Raw genomic sequence first — 7,219 nt, 5'->3', positions numbered from 1 at the left:
TGATGACGTCACCGTCACTTAGTGGCGAACATCCGTTGTTGTTGTTGTTGCTGACGAGATTTGTATGATACAGGGATCAAGGTTTGTGGTGCGTCTAACATTCGGGAGCGTCTCGTTCTCTCGAGAACATGGGATACACGTTATCAACTTTGATATATGAATAGGAAAGGCATCCCCTGGGGCTAATGCTGCAACGGTCCGGGCCCAGTTAACATCGGGCCAACGTTCGGCCAATGATTCCAACCACATGCCAACGTTCACCCAACGTTGGCACGTTTACTGGGAGGTTTCTAAACTCAACCGCAAGAAATAATTTTGATGTACTTGGCTGGACGTGAAAGGAAGTTTTAAAACGGCTTGAAAACAAATTAAGTTTCAAGTTGTTCACTTTGGTGCGTCTGCTGCTGCTCTACGGCTCCCCGACTGCCTGCTGGGACAGCGTGCGCGCCACCACGCCACAACACCACTCCCGCCCAACCACGCACGGCACACGGCCTGGAAGATCGATTCATCGCCGTCGACGGCAGCTCCACGACTCACGGCCAAACGCTCGCCGGTTCTCAACGTGGCCTCTCTCTCTCTCGCGCGGAGGTCCACGCGTCTCCCCACGGGGTGAAACCAAGACGAGATTGGTACGCCGAGAATTATGTCGCCTCGTGTTGTCACCCCCCCCCCCCCATCACACAGAGATCCTCGCACCGTTCGTCCCCTGCATTTCACGTGTGCAGCAGTGGCCGCATACACATCCTCTCAACGTCGTGCACTTGCGGCCAGCTTGGCTCTCCGAACGAAACGTCCTCCCTCTTCTTCACCAAGGTCCTTGAAATGCAGGATAGCGTTCTCTTATCGTCTCGCTGACGCTGCTTCTCCTCCGTAAGCCTCGACCACCAATCACCGTCCCTTCCAGCGGCGTTTACTGCCCAAGCCAGCTCACTCGCTCTTCTTAATGGCAGTCAAGACGATGTCTCTAACTCACTTAAAAAATATTTTATTTTACAAGGTAAGGCCCACTTAGCTATATAGCCATTTTTCAGAAGCGGCCTGGCTACCATAAATGATAGCTCAACTTCGTGGCTTATCACGTGGAAATGTATTGCAGCCAAATAATCTAAATGCATGTTTCTAAGTGTGGAGGGAAAAACCGGAAGGTCCGGAGAAAAATCCATGCGACCACGGGGAGAGAGAGAGAGACACGCAAACTCCAAATATACAGCAGGTGTCAGGGTCGGGATCGAACCCACGACCCCCTCCATACCAGGCGAGGGAGTCAACATTTCGCAGTAGGCATTTGCTTCGTTACTTTGCGCAATCAACTCTTCCGCCCTACTCCCATCCGCTTCTTTATTTCATTGTTGTGACCCCGGGCCACGTTCAGACGGCTCGCCCCCAGGTTCACGCGCACCCGCTCCCTTTATCCAGCCGTAACCCTCCGGCGGAGGACCTTGCGAGTTGTCGAGTGAACGCGACTCGCGTTCACGTTACACGAAGGACAGGCGTCATTGTGTGTGTCACGTTCACGTTACACGAAGGACAGGCGTCATTGCGTGTGTGCGAGAGGCTCCCGACGTGGCGAGCAGAAGGAAGTAAAGCAAGTGGGTTCTACACCCGTCTGTACGGATTTTTTTTAGCACTATACTCTCTCAAACGTGAAAGAAAAAAAAGTGTCAGTTTTGTTGCCAGATAAAAGGGTAAAAAAGAAATGATCATATTTTGCTACTGGCAAAGGAGGTTCCAATGGTGTAAATGCTTACCCCGAGCTCTCATACTCTGACGGTGCATTGTCTTTAAGTTGTGCGCCTTTTGGCGTCATCTGGTCCAACACCATGTGAGGCTGGGCTCTAAGAAAAGCTGTCTCGGGTGTGGACCAATCAATTTCAAGAACAGTGCACACATTATCAGAGTTGTGTTTTTTGTTTGCATTGCGACCGCAGGTATTGTGGTCAATGCAAACATGACTCCTTGTAAAAAAAAAAGGTGTCAGTTTTGTTGCCAGATAAAGGGTAAAAAAACAATTATCATATTTTGCTACTGGCAAAGGAGGTTCCAATGGTGTACTTTGGTTTCTTTTAACACGCAGGCATTGGTCAAATATCCCAATGCAGCAGTCCTCTTGAAAACGAGTGTGGAGACTCGGCGTGGCTTTTACTCGCCGTTGCAATTGGTTTTCCGAGGCCTCCCTCCCAGAGGTCGCAATCGGGTACCCGATACCCGTACCCTACCCAATACCCGGCTACCCGTACCCAGCCGGGTACGGGTACCCGTTTGCGACCCTGGTGCGGCCGGGTACGGGTACGGGTAAGGAATCAAAACCCGTTTGCGACCTCTGCTCCCTCCACATTCGCTGTGTACTGTAACATGTCTGTACATCTCATCTTAGCGTCTGCTTCTCCCTGCCTTCGCCAAGTCTCATTACGTGTATATTGTTACAAGTGAATACTAAGCTTGTTGTCTTTCCACAGCATCTCCGATTAACACTGTTGGCTACGTGCGGTGCAATTGCTCTGTTAAGTAGCGGTAAGAGGCTATATACAATGCCCTTATATCTATGCCCGTCACTCAAATTAGAGTGCCTGGCCCAACTGCATGCTGCTGCGAGTTTCCCATCCTGGTTTGTATTTGACTCACACTTTGTAGGTAGGCAACAGTATTCGTCTTATGGGTAGACTGGTCCCCACCATAAGAATATGGAATATCCACCACAGCACCAAGATTTTCAAATAAAATAAACACTGCAGAGTCCTCATCTTCACCGGCAATGATCGACCCGCTGCTGGATGAAGGGCTCCCCAAGCCGTCAGCATCTCTCAAGGCGGCGAGTGACCATCTCCCAACAGTCCTGCAACACGAGCGGATCGCTTCCGTGGGGGCGACATCCTCTCCTTTGGTCGCCACCCCCATCGTTCGTCTCGACCGCAAACTCCGGTCACCCTCGCAGCAGCGGCGGCGGCTTTTGGCTTAACCGTCGAACAAAGATGGTCACCGCGTCGCACGCTTTCAGGTGCCCTTCTGCGGCCGTCTGGAATGCGCTCTTCCTTCCGATATTAGGAAGCCACCGGAGCTGTGCGCTTTTAAGTCATGTCGATTGAAACCTCATCCCTTTAGAACGCTGTGTGCAAAACATCTCGCCATAGTGGCGAGATGTTAACTACCTCACCAGGTATACAGGATGCCATGGGTTTGATCCCGACCCTGGCGGCTGTATATTTGTAGTTTGCGTGTTCTCCCCGTGGTCACGTGGATTTTTCTCCGGGTCCTCTGGTTTTTCCCTCCACGTTTAGAATCAACAAGCATTTAGAGTATTTGCCCGCTATACATTTCTACGCGATAAGCTACTCCGTTGAGCTATCATATGTGGCCAGGTCGCTTCTGCAAAAAGAGCTATACAGCTCAGTGGGCCTTACCTGGTAAAATAAAAAAAGGGTTTTTTTGTTTAAAATTAAAAACCAATGCAGGGCCCTCCTGAAAGAAAAGAGTCCTGGGACTCAGTGTGGCTCTCTTCGCCAAGTAAGAGATTCACTCGCCCCTCCGTCCGTCTCTCATTATAATTCTAGTGCACAACTGTTCATGCTGCACGTCACGAGACGTTGGTTCTTCCTCGAGATCCGTGCTTCCGATCAAAGCGAGTGCAGCGCAGCGAATTGATGCGACGTGAAGGGAAAAAAACCTACTCCAAGACGCCATACTGAAATCACCACATCTGGAAAAACTACGGCAATCATTACCCCGTCGTTGCAGAGAATATAAACCACAAAATAAATAAGCAAACACATTCGGGTCTCCTTCGTGTCTCTGTGTGTCTTCACTTACGACCCATCAGCCGCACACAGCTTTCTGGAAGTGCATAATTTCAACAGCATCGATTCATAAAAGCAAACTCTGGAGCGATTTTGACATACAGTGTCTCGTCAGCAGAGACAGGCCCATTTGAATCAACGCAGATGAACTTGCAGATGGTATAAGCAAGGTCCCTCCCTTTTACACTAGCGGGTTCCAGTTCGGCATGAAATTATATCGTGTTACATAACTCGAAAAAATATTGTGCGTGGGGAATATAAATAACAAAATAAATTGAATCCAATGCAAAGAACAAGAACAAAACGAGTAATCATGTGACGGAGACATCAACCGATTACTTATTCTGTCGCATCTGAAACTCAACCAGTGGCACGCTCCATCACTGACCAATCACTCGCTGATCGTCACACCGCCCACTCAGGGCTCATTTGAGAACGACTCTCCGCAAAAAAATCCACCGCCGTGAGATGCCGTTTAAAACGATGCCACTGGCGCAGACGAACGGCGCCTCGTCTCTGGATGCCACACGATTGAATCAGAATCAGAACATTGATTTATACTGGGAGGAATCCGATTAGCTATAAATCTCTTTTTCACAGATGTCCAGTCGGGGCAGGTAATGACGGTACAAAACACGATAGGGGTGCAAAGTACAAGAAAGGTAAACAACTCACCCAGACGCGTACAAATACAACTCAACCATCGCCATCCTACCAGGCAAACCCCACTGAGGTTTTAACTTATTTTTCAGATGCAACCTGGCCATAAGCAATAGCTCCAACGTGGGTTATCAGGTGTAAATTAACAGCAGAAAAAAATCTACATCAACTCAATGCATGTTTCTAACTGTGGAGGGATAAACCGGAGGGCCGGGAGGAATCCTGCAGGAATAAACGACAGCTCGTTGCCTGTGGCATGGCACCGGCAACGCAGCCTGCACCGGCACGAAGAATCGGCGCTTTTTGGCGCAGAATCGGCGGCGCGGCATCTTCCGACTCCCTAAACCCCTCCATGCCCCCACCCACTCTGCCACGCACGGCTCGCCGGAATGCCGCCACTGCCCGTTGGAACACGGCACGAAAGTGGTTAAATTTAACGCCGCGACAGCGTGGGCAGACAGGCGGTGGAGGGGGGCAAAGGTTTTGGCAAAAGCGCAGTAAAAAAAACGATGCCGCGTGTTTTCGTGCTTAATAAAATCCCGGCGGGCCAACGCTCGCTGCTGACGGGGGCCACACACGAAACTCGAGTCGCGCCACCGCGCCGCATGACTGCTGGGTTTCTACGAGGTTTTAATTTAAACACGGCGATGTGCACATTCATACATACCACCCGTGACTATCGAGCAAGTGCCCGTGGCCAGCCGCTCTACGGACAGCGGAAGCATCGCACGGTCACCGGAGTTGACGAGGAACGGCCTTTGGCACCTCCTCTTCAAGAACATTCCCTCTTCGTACTCTTCACGCAAAGCTTCAGCGCGCAAAGGGTGGAGGACGAGCGGCGGATTCTGTCAGCCGGGGAACGGCGGCGGCGGTGGCACGCGCACTTGCACAGAGATCATCCCACGCGTGAAACAGCTACCTTGCAAACACCGCACGGAGAACAGGAGATGCGGTCACAGCAGGCTGGATGCTGTGGCAGCAACTGCGAGTGTTAGTGCTCTACAAATGTGGATCTTCTCAAGGCGCTATAGATGCCTCCCAAACACAATAAGGAACTGGCCCGAATAGCCCATTGCAGGACCCTCCTGATAACGCAACACGCAGTAGTCTTGTGACTTAGCAAGGCTTTCCCAGGTGGGCGTAGGACTACAGTGTGACAATATTCAAGCGATGTCACCCACCAGTCCGGGAGGGTTCCATTGCGTCGTTATTAGGAAGCCACTGGAGCGATGCACTTTTAAATCTCCATCGAAAACTCATTTCTTAGGAAGTGCTTTTTGTTTAGTTTTTTGTCCTTCCCCTGCTCCCCCGATCAGCACCATTGACTACGTACGGTGCGGACTAAACGCAATATGCATCACGCATGTAGACTCTTCGCAGGAGATAAACAACCAACGGTGAACAGATTTGAAGCTTTCGTGACTGCAAGGATTCATACTCTTAGGTTTTTTCGGTAAAGTCACGTAGGTAGAATAATAATAAATAAATAATAAATGAAAATAACTCAATTAAATCACGGCGTTTCGGAGGCAACACAAGTCTCCGTCTTCAGGTGGGACCGTCACAGCTACTTGATACAGTAAATTTAGCTGTGACGGTCCCACCTGAAGACGGAGACTTGTGTTGCCTCCGAAACGTCGTGATTTATTTGAGTTATTTTCATTTATTATTATTATATATTATTATTTTTACCTACGTGACTTTACCGACAAAACCTAAGAGTATCAACGATGAACACTCCGTGCGATTGTGATTACCGACCCTTGTATTATGATAACTCTCGCTTGATATAAAATATATTACAAATATTGCGCAAAGTTTTGTTGATATTGGGGAAACTGGCCAAATGTATCAAAACGTTGCCCAAGACTTGGCGAAGAAAAAAAAACCAGTGCCAAAAGGAAAGGCCTTGTCGGCAAAGGTGATTACATCGTAAGGCTGCGATGTCTTCTCACGACGTCACATGTCGTGACATACGCTCATCGTGCCGCTCGACGCACACCACTGCCATCGCTAATCACACACGTCCGCGGACAAAGACGTGTTGGAGAGCGTCACACGCAGAACCATTAGCAGTCGCAACGGCTATGGGAAGGCGTTTATCCAGCAGTGGATTTATCGTGGCCGATGATGATGATGATGATGGTGACGACGACAGCTCGCATCGTACATCTTCAACAGAAGGCCGGCCGTTGCCTCGGGGTGTCTGCCTGTATAATTGAGCCACAAATTGCGTATTAATTTAAACTTATTCCCCAGAGGAATTGCAGTGTATGTGTGCGCTCCACGCACTGCAGGGCCCGTGATGAAGTAGGGCTTCGCCATCTGCTACACGGAAACAAAGCAGCGTCCCCGTGGCACGACGACACCTTGGCGCTCTCTGGCCTCCCCTCCTCTCCGGGAGTGGGAGTGACATTCCCCGTGGGATTCCCACGGAGGGGACGGGGATGATAAAACACAGGAACGGGCAGCCAACGGAAACGGCACGGGAACGAACGGGAACGGGGAATCCACCATGATCGTGGGACACTCACGCAAAAGGGAACAGCAGAACGCTGGCTTATTAAATGAAAACAACGCGATGGGCTAACGTTTGACGCAAAGGTCCTTCTTCAGAAGGGAGAGAGAACAGGGGTAGGTCGGGAGAGGGGAGCGACACGTTGAGAGATTGTGAGGTTTTGATTTGTGCTTCGACACCACTGCCAATGCAATCCCTTCATTTCTGGTTTCATTTTCACAACAATAAACGTTTTGTGTGATCGTTC

The sequence above is a fragment of the Lethenteron reissneri genome, chromosome 27 (genome assembly GCF_015708825.2).
Source record: "Lethenteron reissneri isolate LAM-NWPU_2019-01 chromosome 27, ASM1570882v1, whole genome shotgun sequence".
NCBI lineage: Eukaryota > Metazoa > Chordata > Hyperoartia > Petromyzontiformes > Petromyzontidae > Lethenteron > Lethenteron reissneri.
This window is presented reverse-complemented; position numbering follows the sequence as displayed.